At 44.0% G+C, this 13,556-nt stretch overlaps 1 protein-coding gene across 8 annotated transcripts in view; it reads left to right on the top strand.

The window, feature by feature from the left end:
• ANKS1B (ankyrin repeat and sterile alpha motif domain containing 1B) overlaps positions 1-13,556 on the top strand; it is an 837,577-nt gene that overhangs the window by 250,907 nt on the left and 573,114 nt on the right. The window lies entirely within an intron of this gene.

Below are 13,556 nucleotides of genomic sequence, written 5' to 3'. Positions count from 1 at the left end.
GCACTTTAACTAAACCCCATTCAATGAACTCTAGTTAAAGCACCCCTGCTCCCATTTTGAAGCACAGGGATGCTGAATAGATTTCATAGACATTATGCCTAGAAGGGACCTCGTAATATCATCAGGTCCAGCCCCCTGCCCAAGGGGCAAGAAGTCAGCTAGGGTCAAAGGATCCCAGCAAGATAAGCATCCAAATGTTTCTTAAAAGTGTCCCAAGTAGGTGCTTGCAGCACCTCTGGGGGGAGTCTATTCCAGGCCTTGGGGGCTTGGGCAGTTAAAGACATTTTTCCTTACGTCCAGCCTAAAACAGTCTTGCAGGGTTTTGTGATCATTGCATTTTGGCATCCCTGAGCCTGTTGCTCAGGGATGTGAACAGGCATTAACCCAGATCCTGATGCACACCCCTAATGTACTTACAGGCTGCTACCAAGTCACCCCTGAGCCTGAGCTTCTCCAGGCTGAAGAGTCCCATAGCTCGCAGCCTCTCTTTGTAAGACCTGTTTGCTTGCCCACTGATTATATGAGTGGCTCACCTCTGGACTCTTTCAAGCTTCTCCACATCCTTCCTGAATTGTGGAGCTCAGATTTGGAGGCAGTACTCCAGCTGTGGCCTCAACAAGGCTGAGTACAGTGGAAGGATAATATCCTGGGTCTTGCTCGAGATACGTCAGTAGATGCAAGCCAGAGTTTTGTTTGCTTTGCCAGGTGCAGTATTGCATTGGTGGCTCATGTTCATCTTGTGGTCAGTCATGACCCCCAAGTCTCTTTTGGCTGTGGTGCTAGCAAATATAGCATGGATGAGCCTATAAATGTGATGAGGATTTTTTTCCCCCACTGTGATGGAGCACCTTACATTTCTCCATATTGAATGCCATCAGGTTTTCATCTGCCCACCTTGCAAGCCTATTGAGGTTGGCCTGAATCACTGGCCTATCCTCAAGTGTGGATATTTTTCCCCAAAGTTTGATGTCATCGGTGAACAATAGCCAGTCCACTTCTGACACCACCGCCCAGATGGTTTATGAAGACATTAGAGTACAGGTCCGAGTGCAGAGTTTTGGGGATACCACTAGTCACCAAATGCCATGTTAATTTGGTTCTGTCAGCTACTACTGTCTGGGTCTGACCTTGGAACTAGTTCCCCAACCATTGGACTGTGGAGTAATCGAGGCCACAGTTACCAAATTTTTCCAGGTCAAGGGATTTTTTGAAGTATGAATATATGATATCAACCTCTTCCCTTTTGTCCAGGTGATATGTCACCTGGTCATAGAAGGAAATGAGGTTGGTCAGGCAAGACCTACCTGCAACAAACCCATGCTGGCTATCACTCAGAATGTTGCCTTCTGTTAGCCTGTCAAGATTGGTTTCTTTGATTATTTTTTCCAAGATCTTTCCAAGATCTTCTCAGGGATTGAGGTCAAACTGATTGGCCTGTAGTTTCCTAGGTCTTCTTTCCTTCTTTTCTTGAAGATAGGCACCACATTGACCCTCTTCCAGTCTTCTGGTACTTTGCCCGAGCACCACGAGTTCTGGGATATCCTTGCCAGTGGCTGCACTATGAAGTCTTCCTGTTCCTTTAGCACTCCTGAGTGCAATGTATCTGAACCAACTGATTTGTTGGGGTCCAGCCTCTCCAGATGCTCCCTCAAAAGATCTATACCAATGGTGGGCATATTCATCTTTACCCTGGTCATCCCACATCATGTTAGGCAGGGTGGTCCCTTTGCACTGGTGAAACACAGATGCAAAATAATCATTAAGCACGTTGGCTTTTCCTTGGATGCTGGTAGTCAGCTGCCCCAACTGGTTTAGCTGGGATCCAAAATTGCCCTTGTTTTTCTTTCGACTCCACACATATCTGAAAGAGGACTTTTTATTGTCCTTGATTATGTGGCCAGCCTTGACTTTCCTAATTCGTTCCCTGCAGGTGTGGACCAGTGCAGAATACTCCTTCTTGTGGTGTTTCCTTTCATCCATCCTTTATAAGCCTCTCTTTTTAGATGTAGGAGGTCCATGAGTTCCCTGTTGAGCCAAGGGGTTTGTTGAGCCCTTTTACTACCTTTCCTATGGGTTGGGATGGACTCCCCTTGTGCTTTCAGGATTGCTTCCTTAAGGAGCAACCACTCATCATGAATTCCCCTCCCTGTGAAATTATGGCCTCTCAGGGCCTTAAGAACAAGCCTCCTGAGCTTATGAAAGGCAGTTTTCTTAAAGTCAAGGACTAATGCATTGCTGGTTGACTTGCCAGCTTTGCATTGGATAGTGCAAGCGATCAACTCATAGTCACTGTCACCCAGCTTCCCTTCGATTCTTAGGTCGCTGATTAAATCATCCCTTTGACCACTACCAGTTCCAGCAGCGTATTACCTCTTGTCAGCCTATAAACTTCTTGAGACAGGTAGAGCTCATCCACGCAAGTAAGGAAGCTTTGGGACTGATCGGACTTAGGTGAACACTCTTCCCATGAGATGTCCAGGTAGTTGAAGTCTCCCATAACAACCATACACTGAGAGTGTGCAGCCTCAACCAGTTCCCTGGTGAATTCTTGGTCAAGCTCTTGTTCCTGATTCGGAGATCTGTAGTAGACTCCTACCATTGTATCCCCTTTGCCACGTCCCCCTCCTATTCTAACCCAAAGGGTCGCCACTTATCCTCCTTGGGTGCCAATCTTAGCTTGTAGGGATGTATAACTCTCCTTCACATAGAGAGCTACAGCACTGCCCCTCTTTTACACATGATGAGGGTTAATTGAATCTGCTCTGATGCATGTTAATTGGCATGCATTGGAGTAGACACGCAACACATGTATAGGTGCCTTATGAATCCAAATATACTTCTGTTTCCTTTGGCACTTACTAAGTTTTGTCTGTTTTCTTGACATCTTCCTCTCCATGGTTATCCATCCATCAACTTAAGTTCAACATGGCAAAAATGAACTTAATTTCTTCTTATGCCTCCACACTTACAAACCTATTTCTCTTTTTTAGTCACCATTGACAACACCTCCATTGTAGTCATCCAAGCTGATAACTTGGACATCATTCTTGTCCTTTACTTTCTCTAAAATCAAGTATCCCACACATACCTAAAAATCTTGTCAGTTGTTCCTACAGAGCATCTCAAAGAGTCGTTTCTCTCCATCCACACAGCTAAAATTCTTCTTTTGGGGGTCTTCATTATCTTGTGTCTTAACTGTTGTGGTTTTTTCTTTTTATATTGTTGACAAATTCTATTCTACCTTCTTAAATTTGTTCCAAATACCACTATAAAAATAATCTTCCTGACTCACTACTTTGAACACACTGGTTGCCTCTACACAAGATGCTAAATGTGCAATGGACTAATTCTACTGCACATTAGCACATCACAGCAAAAGCCATGCTATTGCACTAATGCACCGCAGAATTAGTTTACTGTGCATTAGCGTCATTATAAAGGCATGTGTCAGTGCTGCTGTGCATCAGTGCCAGTTACTGTGCATTCAGTTAGTATCTGTTATTAGAGGTACTAAACTTAATGTACCATACCTACAGTGCATTAATGCATGTGTAGGATGCCCACTCTGTCTCTTTTGGCTTTCCCTTTACAAACTACATCAAGAACAAATTGCTTATTTGAAGTTCATTCATTGTATATTCTCATCTTCACTTTTATTTGTTTGACCTCCCCATCTCCCAGTGTATGGTCTGCAAATGATACCAGCTTTGATTATCCATTTGTTAAACTTTCCAGTTGCTCCATGGTTTCTTCCATGACTCCTCCTGGAATTCTGAAAGGCTGTATTTTACTTTACATTTCTCCTTTAGATTCACTTCTGGCATGATATCTATAAAACAGTGACAATGGATAGATGTGCTATGACATCTACTATCTATTACTAACTAAGCGTAATCAGTTCATTATTTCTTGTACCCATTTCATGAATAATTTTTGTTTTTATTCATCTGTTTTCTATAGACTGAGTTCTGGCCTCAAAGACCCTACTATATTTACATTATATGTGTGTATGCTGCATTGCACAATGAGACCGTGATTTATTTTGCAGTCTCTAGACACTTCTGCAATATAAATGATAATCTTAGGAAACATTTTGTCAAGTGCCTGATAATGATTCCATTTTAAATTGCTCATCATTGCCTGGCTGAAATTGGATGAAATCTATTAGGTTGTATGAATATGTGCCCATTTATATCAGCATTACTTTTGAACCAAGATTTTTCCACAACATTTCTGTAATTTATGACATGTCTCCCATCCTGTATTTAATTCTGTGAACATATAAGAATACAACTGACACAAAGGACATGATGGGCAGGTTCCTCAGCTGCTGTAAACTGGCATATCTCTATTGAGGTTGGTGTTACACCAATATAAACCAAATACCTCATGCAATAAGCTTCAAGGTTTACTACTTCAGATAGTCTTCTTCTTCTCAGTTGATGCAACAGATGGTAATTTATCTGGCTTCTAAAGAGGTGCAAAGTGATGAATGAATTCTGGACCAGCTAATTCATAAAGAGATCAAATTAGACAGGAAGACATTTATGAGAGCATAATACTTTACTGGCTTTTCCCCCTGCTTAATTGCTAATTACAGTTGATTAAGATAATTATATCTGTTAAACTATTATTGCACCTGCCAATTCATGTAAGTAGTCTGAACTATTTAGCTTACCAGGGAATGAAGACAGGTGCGAGTGGTTGGTGCAACTAGTACAAGAAAATCTTCTACGTAGTAGTGTTTTCAGTTCTGCAGACCACATGAACCATTCTTCAAAAATCTGCTTGCAACTAGGCTAGTTTGCCATTGACAATGTGAAAATTGCTGTTAAAGTTATTTCTGCATACTTCCAGTAAATGGGCTTCGTTTTGAACAGCATTGCCAAAGTGATCATATTTATAATTCAGAGAAAACAGACTATTTGTATTTTACACAGTCTTATGGACTACTTGGGAAACTACAATTTCCATTAAAAAGTTAAGATAATTTTTACATTACGCTCTTGACATAGACAGTGGTGTTTCTTCTGCAGTTTTAAGCAAGTTGAAGGTTTATTGGTAATTTCAAGAACATACCACCCACACATTCAAGCAGCTATTGAAAAATGCAATATGTATTGTGCCCAGAACGAATCAGCAGGTGATGATTATACCCTGCTGAACAGTGATGGAAAATCAGCATACTGAAACAGTTGTGGTTTATTTTAGTGCTTCACTTCATTGATTGTCTTTAAAAAAAAAAAAAAAAAGGAAAAAGAATGACGTTAAGCATTTCCCTCTTACAGGCAGTATGTAACTTTTTGATTTACAATATGGTAGTGTTACAGTGATGTTGTAGCTGTGATGGTCCAGGAATTATGCAAAAGAGAAGGATTTCTTAGCGTGATATCTTTTATTGGACCAACTGCATAGTTGGAATGGAGTTAGAAAAGGTTTTGAATACAAGCCATTTTTCTTGAGGTGCCTGTGATTTATGATTTCAAATTACTGTCACATACACATTTTGCTGTAGAATATTAAAAACTATGCAACAAAGACTTTATCTGAACAAAGACACATTTTTCAACATTTTTTTTAAATTCAGTAATGCCTTTGTCATTCAGTTTAAACAAGGTGAGTAAAGTGAGTTTGTTTATAAAAAATCATGAATATTTAAGGTTTAAATTGCCACAGTATGAGAGTATTTGCAGAGGCATGAAAGTACATTATACCAGGAGAAGCTTCTAGGGCATTTCCAGCAGGAAGTAATATGGAAGTGCGCTATCCTATCTGGAACTCCTAGGGGAACTGTTCTGTTAAAGGAGAGGCAACATAGCTGTTGTACCACCATTGGTTTGGGTATAACTAGCTTTTTCTCTCGTCTTTCTGTAAAGGGACCAACTGTAAGCTATTGTAAGGGTGTTGGGCCTTAGATTGTGCTTCTTTCCCATTTTTGAGAAATCTAGGACTTCAGCCTCTTCTGAAGTTAGAAAAATGCATGAGGAGCTTTTGTAACAACATTGCATAGAAGTGCAAATAAGTTTGGTAGAATTAGAATTTTTTAGTGTGCCTTCTCATGCACACAGAGGCCATTTACATATTTTCCATAATAATAAAGGCCAAATTATGACCTTTAGATTAAGCTAACCATATGTTCATTATGCCAATACAATATTCATATTTGTAAAGATCAAAATACTGTATTTACCTGAATCTAAGACTACTTTAAATTTAAGAAGCTCCCACAACAACTAGATTCTAGAGAATGAAAAGTATACATTTGCTGTAATTTTCCATGTCTAGAATCTAATTGTTTGGGGGACATCTTAAATTTATCCCTTGCCATCTTCCCTCCCACTAGAGTAAGAAATGAGCAGAAAACAGACAAATGGTAGAGAAAACAGAGGTGTGGGGGGGGGGCAAGCAGTGGTGAAAAAAAAGGCAGGCGGGTGTCCCGGGTGTATGAGCACAGACAAGCAAGGAGCCCTGCCTGTGGGGGAATCCGGGACAGTGGCAACCCAACCGCAGAGAGAAAACCCTGAAAGGAAGAACTTCTTACCTGTTTCAGGATGCTGAACACAAAATGAGCCACACCAGGAAGAAAGACCCACGCGGTTCATCAGCTGCACTTATCTGCAGCTGGAGCCGGCATGGACGTGTGATGTCAGCGGGGAATGCCGCCCAGCGGGAGAGATAAAAGCTGGCACCAAGAGGAAGCCGGGGAGGAATGCTGGAGGCAGCAAAAGCTACAAAGTTCCCCCATGCCATTTGCAGCTAGCACCAGCAGGCTAGTGAAGGTCCAGTGAAGGAGAAGATGCTGGAAGCAGCAGAGGCTGTGAAGAGTCCCCACACAGGCTAAAGATGGCACCAGGACATAAAAGCAGAGCTGGCTTGAGGAAGAGCCAAAGAGGAACATGGCAGGGGCGAGAGCCCAGAGCCATGCAGCAGGGCACACTGAGGCACAGGCTAGGGCTGGAGGGTATAGGGGCTGGTTAGCCCAACGTTCCCTCTGTTTTCTTTGTCTTTTTCTATCCTATTTGAACGGTGCCTTTGTCTTTTCTTTTATTCTCCTCCTTATTGCTTACGTCTGTTTCCTCTTGGTGTAAGTCGTTATATAGAGTTCCTCTTTTTTTTTTTGTTTGCTTGTTGGTTGCCTGTGATCCTTCAGCGGTGAGAGACGGGCAGTATTCCTAAGACAACAGCGGCGCACAGAGCCACCAAGCAACCATCAAGCCTCCAGAGAGGGGTACGCTGGAGAGTTGGGTATCCAATCACCCAAAGTCCAACCCAGGAGAGTAAGACCGATGACACAAAAAGGGCACAAAGATCAGGAATTGAGGTAACTGGAAGGCAAACCACATAACACTGAGAGGCTCATCTCAAGGGCTGGCACATGGACAAGGTGTAGGGGAGGTGGAGCCCCACATATATCCATCAGGAGGCGTGACCATTCCCAAGGGACCCTCAAAAGGAAACCCCACCACTGAAGATCCATCTGAAGTCATGGCAGGAGAGTTTTGGGGTCCTCCCTGAGGTAATCGAGGGCTCCTTCAGAAGGCGCATGAAACCTCACTGCGCCCAACATCCACCACACGCACCAGAGCAGCATTAGAGTGGATATTTAAATCGAGGCGGGCACAGCGGGCAATGGGGAAAATAGAGGCAGGGATGCGGGCAGTGAGGTGGCAGGCAGCCTGACCCCTGCCACTTGCTCTCCTGGTATCTGCTCCCTAACCACTTCCTCCCCTTCCGCCCTCCACTTCCACTGCTGTTCTCCATTAATCTGGGTGCAGAAGGATCCCCAGAGCCGCTCTTGATCCTCTGTTGTCCCATACTGCAGGGAGCAGTACCAAAGGAGGAGTGTGTGTACTGCCACAGCTGCTCCTTACACCATGGGGAAGGAGCAGTGCTGGGGCTCACCCTGTACCTGTATCAGCTGGGAATTGAACCACTTCAGTAGGGAGGTGCAGGGAGGCTGGTTTAGCTGGGAAGCAGAGGAGCAATGTAGATTCCTCCTTTCCTGCCTCGATCTCTGGCCTCTGCTAGTGAGGAAAACTGGGCAGGAAACAGATGCCGGAAGTAGGAACCTACATGTTGTTAATGCTGTCCCTGGGCCCAGGTGAGCTGTCTGCACAGCTGCTCCCCACAGCTCCCCATTGGAGTGGTCTGATATTTGATTCTAAGAGGAGGCTTTGTTGCCCCCTTGATGAATGGGGAAAAAAAACCTTTATCTTGGAATCAAGTAAATGTGGTACTTAAATTAGGAAAAGCTATATATGGCAAATGGTAAAGATAAAATTAGCAATAGACTTGAAAATAACTTTTACAAAATAACATGGACAGTGTTTGTATGTGAATATAGTTGTAGTTTAAAAAAGGTAGAATAAAAGGAAAATCAACTGTTTATTTTGTGTTTAAAAAGGCCATTGAGCAAAAAAGCATGAGGATTATGAAACATTTACAGCAAGTCAATTAGGAATACACTGAGTCTTTAAATCTTCCTCATTCCTTACTCAGTGTCAAAGAATGGTTGTCACTATCCAGCAGAGATTAAATCTGAGTGCAGACATTGAAAGTCACTGGGGGCATCCACACGAGATGTTTACTGTGCAGTAGATTAATTAGCTTTGTAGTAAGCATCTCAGCTTCTATGCGTGTGCCACTATTAGGCTGAAGTAAATTAATTAGCTCCACAGCAGGCTAGTACTTAGAAGTACTATCCTGCTGCAGAGCAAAAAACTTTGCAGCAGTACCTGGCTGCCTGGGGTATGAGGGTGCTTCAGTGTGGGGGCTGCCTGCAGACCCTCTGCAGCATATTGAGCTGGGGAGAGCAGCCCTGGACTGACAGGCTGACCCGCGGGGCTCCCTGCCAGCTAGGGCTGCTCCAACCTGGGCTCCACCTACTGCATACTCCACATACTGTAATTGCATGTGTAGATATGGCCACTGTAGGACAGCTTCAAAATAAGATGTAGGCACTCAATATGCAAGTTAAGCAAAATGTAGGTGATATCTAAAAGATACCACAAAAAAGCCATACCTCTTAGATAAAGCTGAATAATCCACAGAAATCCTATCACACTTTTAGTGCTTATGGCTTTTCAGATGTCTAAGTTTTCACCAGTGACATTATTTAAACTCCTACATTTACCTAGAATTGCTGCCATCCTGGCTCAGCTAAGCATCTTGGTAGCTATATCCAGCCTAAGGGCATTTGGATACACAAATTAGTCTTCCATGTGCCTAGGCCCCTCAAAGAGTCCAATCCACAAGGTGTCTTTTAAGCATGCCTAACAACGTTCAATTATCACAGAGTGTAGCTCTGATAGTCACTTTTCTTTAACAGCATGGCTAGTGGTGGCATTGCTTTATGTAGAATAGTTTAATGTTTAAAGCACTCTCCTAGGAAGTGGGAGACCAGGATTCTAACCTACATTTCACACTTCCTGGAAGATTGCCCACACCACCATGATATGAACAAACTTGAGGTTAAGGCTTCCAATATTGAATATACTGTCTAATAACTGCTTTGTGCAAAAAAGCATAAGTCCATGGTGCAGGGACCAGAACCCATGGAGGAGGTAGACTTATCTCTTGTGCATATTCAGGGACAGCCCTGTAGATAGTAAGGGGGAGGGTGGAAAACCATAATTGAAGTGGGCATTCTTACGAACTTTTGAAGTGGATTTATAAAAGTATTATCTACTAAAACATTCACATTTATGTAAAAATTGATTCTGAATCATGAAAAATATAATTGAAAAATGGTACAGTGCTCAACCAGGAGGGTCTTAAGATATTGCAAATATATTGTGATACTATACAATTTGTAGTTCTTTGATAAATTATGGGACACTTTCATAGAAAGCATTTGCATTTTCTATGGTCTTTGACCTGACAAATTATGAAAACTACTGCCTTTGCACTTTAATATTGAAAGCTAGGATAATGGTTAGCAAACAGGTTTGTATTCAGATCACTTCTATTTTGTACAAAATAGTTATGCTTGAGCTGCAGCTACTCAAATTGTAGAAATATCAAGAGAGCCAGGACAAGCCCTGAAATTTCTTTGCAGATTGATTTGTTCAACTGCTCACCTTTTGCTCATTATAGTTTTAGCATCATGCTTTAGTGTTGAGATACTTTGAGAAAAGTATTCTGTTTCCTAGATAACCCTGAAGAAGAGTTTCTCACTAAGCGATTAATATTCAGGGTAATTGGAGTAGACAGCTCACAGGAGGTGCTGGTACTTGGGGGCAGGATTAGTACTGAGGTTACTAAAAGTATCAGTATTTAAACTTTAATGGTTGTGTTGAACTAATGAAAATACCAGTGGTATGGATACAGCTACTAAGCAACTCCCAATTAATCAGCGTTGATATTTAGAAATGTTGACAGTTTGGGGCCTTTTTTTTGTTGGCCTGGTAATATGCATCTGCTTTTCTTTGTTAGTGAAGCAAATATGTTCAAGAATGACTGACATGAGAATATTAAATTGTTATAGAAGGTTTTGTTTTGTGTTGATATTAGGAGTTGTCTGTATTTGAAGGATTATGGTTCCAAAGAAAAATAAAGACTAAAATTCCCAGAGAAGTCTTAATGCTGACAGGTGCTAGTTGACAACTATGAATTATTGTAATATGGATATTTAAAGAGAATACCCTTGTGCTCTGGATGTTTCTGTAGATCATAGAAATGTAGGGCTGGAAGCTACCTAATGAGGTAATCTAGTCCATCCCTTTGGTCAATGTAGGATTGTCCCCAACTAAACCGTTCCAGCCAAGTGTCTTGCCAACCTGCTTTTGAAAATCTCCAAGGATGGAGATTCCACAACTTATCTAGGGAGCCTGTTCCAATGCTTGACCATCATCAGAGTCACCACTGTCTAAATTCCTCCTAATCTCCAACCTAAATTTCCTCTGCTGCATCTTGAGGCCATTGCTCCTAGTCCCTGTCTCCCATGCTCATGGAGAAAACCCAACTTTATCCTGTCTTTAATTGCCCTTCAGATATTTGAAGACTGTTGTTAAATTGCCCCTCAGACTTCTTCTACTATACACTAAATAAAATTCCCACAGAAGTCCAAACATGGAATCCTGTTTTACTTTACAAATGGAATTGTCTTCTGAGGTCTTTCAGCTGTGTGGCTCTGAAGATTCTTTAGAAACTATTGTATTACTATAGCCAGTGATACTGAAACTTTAACTGATGGCTTAGGCCAGGGCGGGCAATTATTTTGGGAGGAGGGCTGATTAGCGAGTTTTGGCAAGCTGTCGAGGGCCGCATGGGTAATCCCACGCCTTGACAAGTGCCCTGCCTCCTGGTCGCCATCTTGGGACCGGAAATCCTGCCCCTGACTCTTGCCACCAGAAGTCCCTCCCCTTGCCCCTGGAAGTACTCCTTCGGAGAAGAGGGTTTGCTATCTTAAAACCAGAAAAAAACCCCCAAATTAAGTACTAAAAATCAAATACCCATAATATTATATTTTAATTCAATTAAAAGAACACATTTTTGTCCTGATATGTGTATTTGTGCTTTATATGTACAAGTGATTGCATAATAGCTCAAAATGCAGTCTTACTCTTGTATAGTGTGTCGGGTGTGCAGGGGCATTGGGGGGTATGGGTGGGGGGTGGATGTGGGCTTTGTGGGGAGCTGTGGATGTGTGTGTGTGGTATTTGTGGGATGTATGATTGTGTCTGGAGGAGGATGTGGCTGTGGGGTTTGAAGAAAGGCTTGCAAGGGGGGGAGCCAGTCGGGCTCTTGCTGCCTGAAGCCTCATGGCCGCATTTGCACTCCGGTGGCTCCTGCTGCCACCAGGAGGCCAGGGGCTGCTGCGGAAGGGCCTCTCAGGCTTGGGAGGCAGTGTAGGGGGATCCTGGAGCCCCTGGGTGTGGCATGAGCTGGCAATGGCCTGGCTGCCCCTCCATGGGCAGCCTCAGGGGGTACCTCTGCCCTGGGGGGGAAGGCCCATCCCCCCACCAGCTTCAGGGGCCCAGCCACCTGGCAGCAGGTCAGCCTCTGGTCCCAGGACAGGCAGGAGGCTGTGCCAGGAACTGGAGCGGAGCTGCAGCTGCTTTTTTGCTCTGAAAATTCCTGCGACCTCCCTGAGCTTCCAACACTCTGGGCCAGGACCCTACCAGGTCATGCCACCTTCACCAGCCTCGGGAGGTGACCCATGCTGCTGCTGGGGTCGGCCAGGAGATACACTGGGGCCCCTAGGCTCCTTGCAGCTGCAGGAGCTTCTGGAACAGAAAAGTGGCCACGGCTCCACACCCACCCCTGTCACAGCCTCTCCCCATCCTGGGGCAAGGGAGCGATCTGCCACTGAGCCCCTGCAGGATGGTGGGGGGCCTGGTCCTTCCCCCTGGGGCAGCGGCACCCACTGGATCCCCCTGTGGTGGGGGCAGCTGAGCTGTTGCTGCCCCAAGCCTCAGATGCAGGATGCAAGTTCTGCACCACCTCCCCATGCCCTGGGCTGTGCCCCTCACACTGCCCCTAGGGCTGAACAGGGGGGTTGGGAGCCAGCGACAGCTGGGAGGTGCCCCAGGGCCAGTGCTAGCGGGACCCAGAGCAGGGTGGCAAGAGCCTGGGGCACAGCTGGATGGGCTTTATGGAGATGGGCTGGGCTGCCCCATCAGGGAGAGAGGGGAGCCACCCCACTCTGGGCCCCTCTGGCACTGGCTCCTGTGTGCCCCCTCTCTCCCAGCCCCCCACCCCAGCCCCGTGGTCAGGCAGGGACCAGCACACACAGCCTGGACCCCCTCTTACCTGAGTTTCCCACTCCGGCACAGGCAGGAACAGCCCCCTGGTACTTCTGACTGGTGGGGGTGGGGCATGGTGGGCCCTGCTTTTCTGGGGGCCTGCTGTGGCTTCGCTTGGGTCCTACTGCCCCAGGCTCTTATCACTTTTGACAGGAGCCAGGAACAAATAAATAATAATTTTTAAAAATTTTCAAGGGGCTCCACAGGCCAGACAGAATGGCCTGCCCGGCCAGATGTGGCCCACAGGCTGTATTTTGCCTACCCCTTACTTAGGCCCTGATTCAGGAAAGCCTTTAGTTTCCCACCCCAGCTCTAAAACATTTGTCTGCAATAAAATGGTAATTCTAGTAGGGAATATCATATTTCACTTTTTTCAAACTACAGTTTTGATTATCATTTATATTGCCATAGATTTTGTGTTTATCGGGTGCTTTCTAAACACAGAGGAAATCTTGGTCCCTGTCCTAAGCAACTTAGTTCTAAAGTAAATAAATAGTTACAGCAATAGATTTAAAAAAAGGCTTAATTTTAATTTGGACAGAAGTGGGATATCTTTCTTTCAAAGAGGATCTACAGGTTCTTTGATATTACTGGGACAATCACAGAGTTTTTTATGGATTGCTTATAATAAAGGAGACTATATTAATAAGTAGCATTAAACTGCAAGTCTTATAACTGAATTAACTCTACAGATCAGTTTAGAACAGCAGTTCCCAATCTTCGGTACACATACCACCAGTACTATGCAAACAACCTATCAGTGGTATGTGTTAACAGATTTATTATAATTACTTTATATGATAAAATTTT

Source organism: Crocodylus porosus, unplaced genomic scaffold (assembly GCF_001723895.1).
Source record: "Crocodylus porosus isolate Cpor-Errol unplaced genomic scaffold, CroPor_comp1, whole genome shotgun sequence".
Lineage (NCBI taxonomy): Eukaryota > Metazoa > Chordata > Crocodylia > Crocodylidae > Crocodylus > Crocodylus porosus.
The sequence above is the reverse complement of the archived record's forward strand: the minus strand, read 5'-3'. Positions and strand labels throughout refer to the sequence as shown.